The sequence below is a fragment of the Balaenoptera physalus genome (assembly GCF_965194825.1).
Source record: "Balaenoptera physalus genome assembly, chromosome: 3".
Taxonomy (NCBI): domain Eukaryota; kingdom Metazoa; phylum Chordata; class Mammalia; order Artiodactyla; family Balaenopteridae; genus Balaenoptera; species Balaenoptera physalus.
In genome coordinates, this window is record NC_138890.1 from 158,447,916 (window position 1) to 158,462,326 (window position 14,411).

The window sequence follows — 14,411 nt, forward strand, 5'->3', positions numbered from 1 at the left end:
CTATTTAAACAGTGGGCAGACACAGGGTCCTTGGAAATAATGAATTATTTGTACATAACACATAGAGCCCTGTAGCCCTGTTAATTTAATTAATATCTACAAAAATATAATCTCCTCTTCTAGCTTTTAATAATTATTTTCCCACATGTGAATAGCATATTAACATGGTCAGTGTTCAAAGATTCTTAATAAACATTGTAAAGAAATTTTTCTGCAAAGAACAGTAGGCTCCTAAAGTTTCTGCTGCTTATGACAAGACAGATGGAGAAATTCATTTTTTAAGCATGACATTTATTCCATCTTTCTATGTTGTTTGAAATCCATTCTTCCTCTTGCCCCTAAGGTATGCCTGTCTTCTAAGCACACCTTTGAAACTAGACAGAAAGCATATGTCCTGTGTATCTCTTGGATCTGACAGAAGAGGTGAAATATAGGATAACTGCTCTGTTCATTGTGCCAAAGGGAGTTTCCTTTTTGCAACCTGTACTCCTTCCGTAGTGCAAGATGCTGTGCTGCGGCCTTCTGATAGTTTAATTATCATCCCATTTCATTTCACAACAAGCTGCGTCCTCTTAAAGCTAGGGAATATTGAAACTTGGCATAAATGTCTCTGGGGTATGCTTATGACTTAAATCAAAACTCCTACCATATCACAGAGCACTCCTTGTGTTTCCAGAGCAGCAATAGGCAATTCTAGTGATAAATTTATCCTGACCTTATATATCTTACAAGGCTCCTCACGGTCTTTATTGGTTTTGCAGCTTTATTTAGAGCCAATCTCCATCCTGTACTCCGTGCTAAACCATATGCACTACAAAACCTTCCATTTCTCAGCTACAGCCCTACTCACTTATGGGGCTTTCACCTGCTCAGACTCTGCCCAGAACTCCCCTCCTCACCTGCCCATCCACACACCCAGGCCCCCCCACCCTGGACCATCTCACTGCTCACCATACGGACATCAGTCACTCTGTTCCTCACACCTTTCTCATCCCCGGAATCTGTCACATTCCTTTTGTTTGACCATCTCATCATGTTGGTTTATTGGCTGTATAAATGTGGGTATCTGATAGTAAATTGCAGATTTCAAGGTCCCTTAGCCTCATCTCCGGTCCTGTCTCCACTCTGCCCAGTGGCCCATTCTCAGTCCAGTGCATTCCTATCACACTGGCCTTTCAGTTACTCAGCCTTTCCTCCCACTTCAGCGGATCTATATACTTTTCTATCTTTAAAGGAACAAATTTATGCCCTTCCATCCTTGATTACATGGCAGAATTTTACTCAACTTCTAGATCACCTCAAAGGACATTTATTCAGGGAAAAATAGATTTTAAAAAAGGATTCATCCAGTGATTTACATAAAATGAGCCCAAATTATAAGCAGCACTTACATTGCATTAAATGTTCAGCTTATAATTTGAGTTGAGAGGTATGATCATCATCAGTGATTCTGGGACCCAGAAGATTTAGGTATGATTCAAAAGTATATGAAATATGGCATCGTACTTTAAGTGGGTTCAAAAAGTTCAATCATATAAAATTAGCCATTGCATCACTGCAAGGCAGTGAAATGATGAAGATAGAAGTAATTGCCAGTCATGGTACACCTAAAACTGTGTTGTTGAGGGGTGCATAATCGTGGTGATTCACTCCAATAAACTAGTATAAATCGAGGGTTCAGTTAAACATAACAGATGTCACTATGTTAAGCAGAAAGTTAATTTTTATGCAGAAGTACATTTAAAAATATGTTAGGGTAGGAGGTGCAAGGACTCTCTGGACTTCCTGGAATGAGACTTAGAGCAACATCAAAGGAATGGTCTGCCCAGGGCTTCTCTCCATTGGGTACAATAAAGAGACTGGAGGAAAAGGGCTGGCTCCAGGACCGAACCATCTTAGTCACGATTCGTGGATCAAGAATCCAGCACAAGGCTTCCCTGGTGGTGCAGTGGTTGAGAATCTGCCTGCCAATGCAGGGGACACGGGTTCGAGCCCTGGTCTGGGAAGATCCCACATGCCGCGGAGCAGCTAGGCCCGTGAGCCACAATTACTGAGCCTGCGCGTCTGGAGCCTGTGCTCCGCAACAAGAGAGGCCGCGATAGTGAGAGGCCCGCGCACCGCGATGAAGAGTGGCCCCCGCTTGCCGCAACTGGAGAAAGCCCTCGCACAGAAACGAAGACACAACACAGCCAAAAATGAATGAATGAATGAATGAATGAATGTAGCTCTAAAATTTCTGCTCTTAGAACTTAATCAGATTAAAAAAAATAAAAGAATCCAGCACAGCATGGTTAGCTGCAGGAACACATGACCTTCAGTACAACCAAGTGTCCGGAAGCTGTGATGGAAGAGCTGGCTGAGACCCGTGCCTACTGCCAGATCTAGACCAGCAACTGGGTGATCCTAACATCACTGGCCTTTCTCTTTCTGCGTAACTTTGTTCCCAGATGAATTCAAATATCTTAGAGAACATCTCATTGGCAGTAAATAAACCACTTGAAGTTCTAGCTTCAGAAGAATCTGGAAAGTGGAGTTTTACTTTCTGGGACCTGCCAGACTTAAAGCAACACTAGGAGGAATCTGGATACCAGCTGCTCAGTAAAGTAATACGGCATCTTTACACACTGTTATTTAGCATGAAAAAATGTTTTTCAAATATTAAATTGAACCATTCATAACTGCTGTTTTTGTAGAGAAAAAAATGAGTGAATAATGGCATTCTTATTATTCAAATTATATGCATATGAATGGCACTGATTATGAAAATTAAAAGAAATACTTGTTATTGACAGTGTTAATAGGCTGGATTAGGATAATAGACCATTGGATAGGGATGCTATTTATAAGTTTTAAATTTATACTCTGAACAAATATAAACTATTCCCCATCAAAAAGAATATTCGCACAATGATCAAATGTTAATTGTGTTTTGATTTCCTTCTTTTCACCTTGTTGGTGGAGGGATCTCTGCCTTGGAGTTATGGTGATGGCTGAAAGCAGAACACCTGACACTGGACAGGTGAGATTGACAATATGTTCTTAGTCCCATATACTGGCAGCCTGGGACAGGAGGACACTGCGTTGCCCAGGGCCACATGGGGGCTGCACTTGGGAAGAATGAACGGCTAAGGGCTGTGGTAGGCAGGCTTCAGAATAACAAGGGGATGAGATGATCTCTGGTTCCTGCAGGAGGATGTGCTTGGCTTGTGTGAACAATCTTGCGGGCTGTCAGGACACTGACATTTGCCCCTCAGGGAAAATCAGATACTGTGCCTGGTCCCCATGACTAGAAGGGTTGTTTGAGCAGGGATCTTATCCCTAGGAACACAGTAGGGAGGAGCACTTGCCATTAGGACATTGGAGGCCCTCCAGGTTTTCCCCCCATGCCAATGCACACATAATATCAGGACTTGATTTTAGGCCTCTTACCACATATGGTGATATGTTTGCACATTACCTAATAGGAACATAAGGGAATGGTATAATATTTAATAGGAAGTAAATTTATCATTATCAGCGAAGTCATTTTCAGATTTTTCTTATGGGGAATCTTTCACATTGCTCCAAGTTTTAAATTTAAATTAACGAGCATTAAATGAAATGAAAACTTCAGCTCCCCAGTTGCACTGGCCACATTTCGAGTGCTCAATACCTCATGCACGTGGTTAGTGACTGCTGTATAGACTACATTTTAGATGAAGATATGGACACTTAAAAGGTTAAGTTCTTAGCCTAGAGAAAGCAGAGATTACAACTTGATTCCGATCTTGCTGAAAGTATCAGATATTTATATTTCTTCTTTTAAATCATAGGGCTAGCTGAACTTGAGATGTGGAAATAAATACCTCCTTACAAGAGAAGGTATTGGAAGAAACACATACATATTTGGAGGTCCAAATTAAACTTACAAAAATAACTTAAATGAATAGAGAAACCGAATCTTCTCTACCTAACTTGAAAATTTTATTCTACTTTCAATGGTAATGGCAACTTTGAAATAATGTGTGCTCCTTAAACCTTAAATTGATTCTCAGTGCCAAGTATAGTGTCTAGCATATATTCATGTATGCATGAATGAACTTTATTATGTGCATTCATCCAATGGTTCATTCATTTATTCCACAATTTTCCCCCGATGTATTCCAAGCACCGATTTGATTGCTCTGGGATAATGTTGAACAAACTTGATATTTTTCTGCTTTTATGGAGTTCACAGTGTGATTGAGAGGGACAGAAAATCAACAAATGAATTATTAATTTATAAGAAATGATTAGAGTTTAACAAAGTACAATCAAGTCAAACTAGCAAGTTGATGTATTAGGAAGACACTAGGAATTCACTTCTGATTGGTGGTCAGAGAAACTATCTCTGAAGTGAAATAATTTAAGCCCAGATATGAATGGCCAAGAGGAATTGTGATGTGATCACTTGTAGGGAGAGTTTACTAGGCAGAAGCAAGAGCTAGTGTAAAGGTCCTAGGAGGAACAAGCTTGACATATGTGAGGGACAAAAGAGAAAGCCAGGGTGGCTGGATTGAGTAAACAATGTGAGTGAGTGAGAGGATGAAGTCCAAGAGGTTGTCAGGAACCAAATATTGCAGGGCTTGTTGGCCATGGTGAGGAGTTTGGATCTTCAGTGTGTGTTCCCTGGTCATAAGAGTGCGTGAAGCAAAAGAATGGCATGATGGCAAAACACAAAATTATTGGTAACTTCTGAGGAGAGCAGTGCAGGGGTATGGGAGTGATAACATGACATCCTGGAAGAGCTAATCATTGAGACAGATCATGACGAATGAGCAGTGTTTTTGACAAGTAATTTTGAAACAGAACTTCATCATCTATTTGCACTATCTAAAATATTCAAGGCCATATATAACAGTCTTTGCGCCCGATTATCTTTCTCTGTTCTCATATTCATGATTTTACCCCAGAAGTGGAATCTAAGTTGGGAAATGGTTAATGAGTGTCTGTGGTGAATCCTGGATATTATATAACTCTGTTTTAATGTATGCAAATAAAGAATGTGATAGGAATTATATAATGGTTTCAACATTAGAAAAATCCAGAATTTTTATGATTAATATAAAAATTAACAGGACATTAAAATGATTAAACTGAATAAGCACAAAACCCTCAAACATCAGAAGTGCATTTTCTCAGCTTGATGCCTTAAGTGGCCATTGCTTCATCTGTATTATGGGAATCTTAAATTTTAGAAAAGGGGAAAATTTCCTAAGTAAGATATTAATATAGCAAGAGGCACCATTAGAAGCAACATTTTGCTTTAGTTAGATAGATTAAAAAGCATTTATTTTCAGGTGTCCAGAAATCATCAGTGAGAATGTTACAGTAGAAATTTAAAGGACATTCATTAAAGATTTATTTCTCCAAAAAAAAAAAACCAAAAAAAAAAAAAACACACACAAAACCTGCATAATGGTAGAGGAATGAAAAAGTGAAAGTTTTAGAAAATGGAAAATTATCTATAATAGATGATCTGCATGCCTTTCGAGTGTGATGTTTGTCTACAAAGAAGTCTGGGAAGGTAAATTCGGTGTCCTATTGTTGTCTTCACTGGATGTCTCTGTAATAGAGTACTTGCCTGGCTCTTTCTCTCTTTTTTTTTTTTTTTTAAACATCTTTATTGAAGTATAATTGCTTCACAGTGGTGTGTTAGTTTCTGCTTTATAACAAAGTGAATCAGCTACACATATACACACGTTCCCATCTCCTCCCTCCCGCATCTCCCTCCCTCCCCCCCTCCTCATCCCACCCCCCCAGGCGGTCACAAAGCACCGAGTTGATCTCCCTCTGCTATGCGGCTGCTTCCCACTAGCTATCTATTTTACATTTGGTAGTGTATATATGTCCATGACACTCTCTCACCCTGTCACATCTCACCCCTCCCCCTCCCCATATCCTCAAGTCCATTCTTTAGTAGGTCTGTGTCTTTATTCCCATCTTGCCACTAGGTTCTTCATGACATTTTATTTTTTCCGTAGATTCCATATATATGTGTTAGCATACTGTATTTGTTTTTCTCTTTCTGACTTACTTCACTCTGTATGACAGACTCTAACTCCATCCACCTCATTACAAATACCTCCTTCTCTTTTGCATACCCTACACACTGAACTCTGAATGTAAGAGGGAAATATCTGCCATGGACCTGCTATCTCTGCTTCTGCAAGACAGTTTCTTGGTCACAGCTTCCAATAATCAGGAATGCCATCTGTTATGGGCTGAATTTTGTCCTCCTCCAAAATTCATATTCTGAAGTCCTAACTCTTATTACTTTAGAGTATGACAGGAGATAAGATCCTTAAATAGGTAATTAAATTAATGAGGTCATTAGAATGGGCCCTAATTCAATATGACTTGTGTCCTTATGAGAAGAGGACCTTTGGACACAGACAGGAAAAGAGAGAAGATGATATGAAGACACAGGGATAAGACAGCCATCCACAAGCCAAAGAGAGAGACCTGGAACAGATCCTTCTCTCATGGTCCTCAGAAGGACCCAGCCATGCTAACAATCTGGCACTTCTAGCCTTCAGAACAATGAAACAATTACTTTCTGTTGTCTAAGCCTCCCAGTGTGTGGTACTCTGTTATAGCAGCCCTAGCAAAGTAATACACTATCTGTAAGTCATGACAGTGGTTTGTCTATTTCAATGGAATTCAGGTAGTTTTATATGCGAGGGAAGGGAAGGAGGATTGAAGAGAGCCGTGCTTCCACCTCCCCAGTCCACAATGCCAACCCTTAGAGAGTTTTCTGCTTCTACACAAAACCTGTAAAGTTGTATAATCAGAGGTATTATGTCCTTTCTATGTTTTTACTATAGAAATCTTTACTTCTAGAGGAAATAGTGTTAATAGTAGCTAGCCATGTGAGATTTATTAAAATGTTTATGTTAAATAGAAAAAAGCTGGCAAGCTAGGCTCATCTCCACATTTTTAAAAGATTGTTGATTAAGGAGATTCCAGAGTTGAGAAATCTGAAGAGAACTTCTCTTCTTTTCCTCTATGGATTTTCTGTCTTTGTGGAATGAGCAGTAGATATTTATTAGCACTTCTTTCTTAGTTCTCCTATTCTCTGACCTATATCATAGTATGAGATGTCTTGTTAGGCAGGAATTTCTTGGTTTGATTAACATATTACTATTCGGTACAATAAGGAGAAAGCAGTGCTCCATGGAATCTAGACAAAATAGGTAAATATTACATTTATATAGTATACATCTTCCCATCATTGCACCCAAGTTTGACTTGAAATTAGTAAAGTTTTCCTTGTGAGTGAAGAGCATAGCATCACACCACCCTGGTCCGGGAAGATCCCACATGCTGTGGAGCAGCTAAGCCCATGCACCACAACTACTGAGCCTGCGCTCTAGAGCCTGCGAACCATAACTACTGAGCCTGCGCTCTAGAGCCCACGATCCACAACTACTGAGCCCGCATACCACAAATACTGAGCCTGCACTCTAGAGCCCGCATGCTACAGCTACTGAAGCCTGCGTGCCTAGAGCCTGTGCTCCACAAGAGAAGCCACCGCAATGAGAAGCCCGTGCACCGCAACAAAGAGTAGCCCTCGCTTGCCACAACTAGAGAAAAGCCCTCGTACAGCAACGAAGACCCAACGCAGCCAAAAATAAATAAATAAAATAAACAAATTTAAAAAAAAAGAATATCAGTTCTTCATAAGTGAAAATATTTTTTTCTAGGTATAGTTTAAAAGAAAAGTAAAACCAATGTATTTATCATTATTGTTTCAGCCATTAACATTTTGATAATTATGTTAAATGATAATATAATGTAAAATCATACCTTTCGTATCTCAGTAGGCAAACTCAAATGTATCAAAGGACAGTATGAAACTAGGATTTGACATACATTTCAGTGAAAGTGTTTCACTGCACATAAGGTGTCATGAAGTAGTCTAAAAATGAAGTCTTTAAATTTGTAACTGCTACATTGAAACTTGCACAACTAATGAGTTTGATAAAATAATGTCCAATTACAATGTAAACTCCTTAAAATTATTTTTGTGGTCATATCTTCAATATCTAAATTGTAACCAAAATTTTGTCAGAAGCAGAAAGATATTTTAATTCTAATGTCATTATATGGACCAAAAAACCCCTTGATAACCCTGTTATCAAATGGCCTTTCTTTTTAAGATTTAATAGAAGATACTACTGTTTTAATAGTACCTGAGGTTTGTTTTAATCAGGTATGATAAGATATGCAGACACAGAAACGGCTGCCATGAAGGAAGTTTTTACTCATAGTTCTCTAGAAACAGGAGGCATAGACATCATGCAGGGTCACATGGGGAAGCACCAGGATTGGTCAGAAGGTAGAGGGAGTGAGGGAGAATTGTAGGAGAAGAGAACATATATGGAAACATTTGTGGTTTCTGTGGGAAGGAATGGGTGAGGCACAGCCAGCAGATTTAGGATTGGCTAGTTTGAGTAATTTCGGTGGACTTTGAGGCATAAGGGCTGTCCTTAGTTGTCTGGTGCCTGACCCTATATAGGTAATAGCCCAGAATGTGGAATCCCTATAAAGAAGGTGGTAAGGGGTATGGGCTCTGGATTGGTTGGCTTGCATATGAAAGATGTACTTCTAGTGAGTTATTTGCTATTTTTAGGAATTAGGTTACTCTGCAGGGTCAGCAAGAGCCCTAGATATCAAAGCATCAGAATATAGAAAATAAAAGGCACAATTCACAAACCGCACTCACTTGATTTCCTTTACAAAAATTATGATTTTTAAATCTATATTTTTATATAGTTACTATACTGGAGAAGTAAAAACATTAAAATAATGATAAGGTAAATTGGCTCAAATGGGATGGTCCTTTTATTTTTTGTTATATTAGCCATTAAAGTCCTTCTATTTATGATTTAAATGATTAAGTCACTTTTGCTGCATAACTTAAAAGTAATGAAGCAAAAGCAGACAAAGAATACTGTGAGATTTTGTTTGAAGACTTACTTAGCTGTCATTTTCAGTACTTTTCTATATCAGGTATGTCAAATCATGTTAAATCTAAACACTACATTGGTACGTTTCTTTGTTACAAAGTACTTTCCTCTGATTTACGTCATTCCCAATTCTAGAACATATTACATGATTTTGCTTTTGCTATTAATACTTTACTGTGATGGATATTGTATCAAAATAAGTTATTGAAACCAATTGACATTTATATTACCAGACATTCCTGCTATATGAAATAAATATGATGGACTTATATAAACAGTCAAGGCATATAATTTTGTTAAAAACTAAACTTTAGTATCCAGGATTTCATGCTAAAATTACATGCTGTTCTCAGATGCTCACATACAGTCCTATGTTTGTGTGAAGTGTTTGCTTGTATGTGTATACACAATTCCACATATACACATGTTTGCTTTTGCTTGCCCTGAGGAAAGCAGTTTTTACCTTCTTCAATGTTGCACCTAATTTTTAGCCATTAATCAAAGAAGAGTAGACATTTTTGTAGACATTTTTCATCTCAACGTATGTCACTACATTTCTGCAATTCCAAGATTCAAGATTAAGATTGTTTGGCTTAGCTTTATGGTTTTGTTGTTTTTGTTGTTGTTGACTATTTAAGGTATTTCCTTGTATTTGTTGCTTTCTGTGTCCTCAAGTTTCATTTTCTTTCATCTGGCAGCAGAATTGCAGTGATTTCCTTTATTCAATTCAGGAAATCTCTGCTTTATTCTTCTGTCTTTCATTGTCAGTCTATGTCATTTATATTTTACTCCTATTTTAACCTTATCATCCACAATATACTCTATTTTAAGTCAATATTATTTCTTGTCTTGACTGATCAAAAATGCATTTTTCTTAGCATGCATTTAATCTTAAACAGTCTCATTCATGGTTTATGCAGAGACATGGCACTATCTGACACCAAAGTTAGGTCAGAAAATCCTTACAAACACCTGAACTTTCCAGACATCAAGGTCTAGGTATAGAAAACGGAGATAATGGCCTCTTCACTGTAAAATCTTTATTGTGTGTACATTATAACTACCCACAGTCACTGTGTATGGTGTTAAGTAAGGCTTTTCAAACCTGTACCATAAAGGTGCAAACTTTCAGCTATAAGATGAATAAGGTCAGATGATCTCATGTAAAACATGGTGACTATAGTTGATAACACTGGATCATATAATTGAAATTTGCTAAGAAGAGAACTTAAATGTTCTTATCAAAAAAAAAAGTAAATATGTGAATTGATGGGTGGTCTCATTTACTAGTTGAGGGGAATCTTTTCACGATGTATAACTATATCCAATCACCACGATGTACACTTTAAATATACCACAATACAGCTAAAAAAATCCCAACGAGAATTTTTTAAAAAAAAGGTTATTTGTTAAAATTGTTAGTTATCCCTTCTCATCCTTTTACCTCACCTGCAATTCAAAGCATATTTCTACGGGTATTGATTTAGATTATGAAAGATGAGATTTTCTTTTGTCTATACTCAATCTGGATAGCAAATAAAGTGATAATAGTTGTCAGTGGGTGAAGATTTTTATGTATAGGGACATGATGTCCTAAAGGCACTAGTGTTGGGGAGGAGAAGAGACAGTTTCAGAGACTATAACTAAAGCTATGTTGACCTGAAGCAATAAGGAAGAAGAATGAGATCATGGGATGAAATAGAAAGGCAGGTCTGGCTGGGGTGACCTACAGAAGCGGTCTGATGAGGTCTGATGAGGTCTGATGAGAAGAGGTGAGGGCAGACATTGGCAGCAGCTGAGGGAAACTAGTAGTGGATGGCACTCTACCTCCTGCACTGGTACTTCTGTCCCTCTGTAAAAGCTCCCCAACCTGTCGATATTGGACAAGAAGTGCTTGAACCTTCTTGCCCTCTTGGGCTGTATATCTTTGTTGCCCTGGTATCCCCTTAGTGAAGTGCTTCTTGACAAAAGTATTACAGATGTATGAGTAAATTTAAAAAATGGAAAGATGGGTATTAGTTTCATTATTTTGCTATGATTAATTTCTCCCCTGTAACAAAGGTGTCTTCCTCTATTTCCTGGAAAACTAAAAATGGTTTCTTACAAGCTCTAAATGTTTCCTGAGTCCCTGTGAATATATAAGTTGAGCTAAAATCTCACTTAGAGCTGTATTTTAAACTTAAAGCTAAAGTCACCATGAAAGAAAATGGAAGATAAAACTACAAATATAGTAGTATAAATTTAATTTAATCAAAATTTAATTAAAAATTCTCAAGAAAATCTGGAAGATTTAACTCTATGATATAAAAGAGAAAATATATAAGAATACAGGAAGGAAGCCTTTTAAAAAAGGGATTACAGAGACTACAAAAATATTCTGTAAATAATAAACTGTAAATAACATTCTGCAAATAATCTTGTAAAAATAAATAATTGATAATTTTTTGTGCATCTTAGCAATATTCACATTGAAGATATTCACATTCTTCACCGAAATATCAACTAGGAGAAGTACATCAAACTTTCTTTGCAAAAAGTAAACTTGCATTATACATTTTCTAAAATAGGTAAAATTTTATTTCCTCCAATATTCTTTAGGTATTTTACACTGTGTATCCAAAGAATCTTGAAGAATATAATACCATATTATGTGTAAATCAAAACTTGGAGAAATATGCCACATTAACTTGAGTAAACAAATTATTTTGTTATTTGTGAAATATGAACAATAGCTAGATTTGTACTATTTTTTTGAAGTTCACCTGTGCCAGGAGTAGCCTGGATTTCAGTATGTTTCTATAGTTCATCCTCTGTGATTGTGTTGTTCTTTGCATTTTAGTTGTCGTGGCATCTCCTTGATGATTAAAGCTCTATATTATTTGAAACCAAGTTCACCTTTACTTTCTGAAAGCCTGTGGGTTTGAAAAACTAGAGTCCATGTTAGCGCTGACCAGTCCAAGTTCACAGTGATCATCTGTCCTTCACAACTCAGTGTTTGTTGTCTACACTATTCATTAGACAATCCTCACGATGCTTTCAAATTCATTACGAGTCACAAACAGAATGACCACTCTATAATAAAGGAAGTAGTGTTGGAGGAGAGATTTCAGATCTAAATACAGCCAGAGCTGGGCCTACTCTATTTAACACCCCAGTTTACTTTTCCACAAAATTATCTTTTAAATAAGTCTCATGTGGTAAATCTGCTTTTAAGACTCACCTGTGGAATCACTTCCTTACAAGAAAACAACCGTCGATAAGATATCAGGTATTGAATGTTATTTTAGCATAAACATATTTTGCAGTACAGTTTAGCCTTGAACAATGCAGGGATTAGGGGCACTGATCCCCTGTGCAGTGGAAAATCTGTGTATAGTTTTACAGTGGCCCTCCATGTCCTCGGTTCCATATCTGTGGATTCAACCAATCATGGATCAAGTAAAGTAGTACTGTAGTACATGTTTACTGAAAAAGATGCTCATGTAAGTGAACCTATGTAGTTCAAACCTGTGTTATTCAAGAGTCAACTGTACATAATGTACACTTTTTAAATTATAGATATTAAATTTTAGAAATGTGAAAAATTGCTAGAGGAAGAAAATAAGATATTGGATACAACTCATAACCCAGCATTGAAAGATAACACAATATTTTGTGTAATTTTCTTGAATTTTCTATATATTCCTCCTAATTTTTAAGTTTAGCAACATGACACAGCCTTCCTTTGATAAATCATGAATTATATACACCATTCCTTATTAGAAACACTTGTTTCTAAATTTGGAGTTCCCCTGACATCTTCTGCTATCAGTCACTTATTCTCACTTTCTATACCCAAGTCTTACTCGATCCTGAGGGTTGTACATTGTTGTTTCCTCCGCAGGTAAATTTTCCAGCAGATATTCACAAAGCTCGTTCCCTCGCTGTATCTAGATCTCTGCTCAGATGTCTCCTCCTTACAGACATCTTTCCTACCACACAGTTTTGGAACAGCAAGCCCAGCAACTATCTATTCCCTCATATCACTTTGCTTATTTGCTTTGTATCATTTGTCTTGCACCATTAGAAAGAAATCTTCAGAAGAGCAGAGACCATGTCTATTGCTGCCTCCCAATGCCTAAAACAGCCCCTGGCACAGAGTGAGTGTTCAACATAGTTATTGAGGTATAAATGAATATGTTTGTATATATTTTTCCCTTTCCTTGTTTGTATAACCTTTGTTTCTCTAACTGGATTAAGAGAAACTTGAGGCAGTGAGAGGGTCTTACATTCTTTGTATATCTCCTCATACACGTAGAAGAATTGTAACGGAAAGTGGGGTCTGGCTGCTCCCCATTCAAAAGCCAATCAAGAGGCAAGGTTGGTGGAAAGGAACGTATGCTTATTTTGGATTCTGGCAACTGGGAGTGGGGGTGGGGGAGGGCGGACTCCTGTCCATAGGCCGACTTCCCACCCCCCCACCGACAATCAGGGGGCAAGAGCGTTTATAGACAGAGGGAAGTGGCTACATGCAGAAACAGCACGGTCAGCTCTGACTGTCATCTTGAAATTGGTCATGCGGTGGTCTAACCAGTGCCATCTTGATTGTTTTAAGTACAGTTAATCTTCAGTTCCAGGGTCGGTTTGTTCCCATTTCTTGGGGGCCAGTTCTCAGAACCGTGGCAGCTTATGTCATGGCTACAGTCTGGTCATCCTGTAGTTAATCTCTTCCACTCGGTGGGGTTTTCAGTATCTATAAGACAGCTCACAGGATATGGCTCAGAATATTATCTATAGCCCTTGAGGAGGAACTAAAGGTCCTTGACTATGCTTAATGACTAAACTAGTATTATTTGTTCTCCTTTGACTGTTTTCCTTTGTTTCTGCATTTTCTCACTTCTCAGATTAAATGTATTCTTTGGCTAAAGTTTTTCCACAGACAAAAGGCAGGCTGAGGACATGGGGGGCAAGCACCATAGGGTCCTGCTCTGTTTCAGAACGACTTGATAGGTAAACTTTGCCATGGCATGGTCTCAACTGATAGTTAATTTTTTCAAAAACTTTTCTTTGTAAAGCCTGTATTTCCTTTTCTAACTACAATAATTAATTTTGAAAAACTATACCTTCAAAAAAACAAAGAGAAGAGAAAGAGTGGTAGTTGGAAATGAGATGTGTAGGAGTGTCTTCTTATATACCTTCTCAAAGTCACTAGACAATTTTTTAAGAAAGTTGAACGAAGTACCAGCTAAGCAAATGAAGCATTAAATTGTCAGAGGGTGTCCATCACCGAAAGAACACTCTGGCCATATGGATGAATTGACTGCATTAGTCTGGACATTTTACGATGGACATATTTCAATTCATCATCTTCCAAGGTGAATGGTATTTGTTGGGAAAATCTCTGACACAATCATATTTATTACCTTAGAAATTTGATGATGA

The 14,411-nt window shown here is 37.7% G+C and overlaps 1 protein-coding gene and 1 long non-coding RNA gene across 3 annotated transcripts in view; one reads left to right on the forward strand and one right to left on the reverse strand.

Moving 5' to 3' along the window:
- CDH12 (cadherin 12) overlaps positions 1 to 14,411 on the forward strand; it is a 998,421-nt gene that overhangs the window by 331,110 nt on the left and 652,900 nt on the right. The window lies entirely within an intron of this gene.
- On the reverse strand, positions 1,619 to 7,315 carry LOC309656911. Its single transcript, XR_014261605.1, has 2 exons — positions 6,104 to 7,315; positions 1,619 to 5,606 (listed from the first exon to the last, which is right to left on the reverse strand). It is a non-coding gene; the product is annotated as an uncharacterized lncRNA (long non-coding RNA).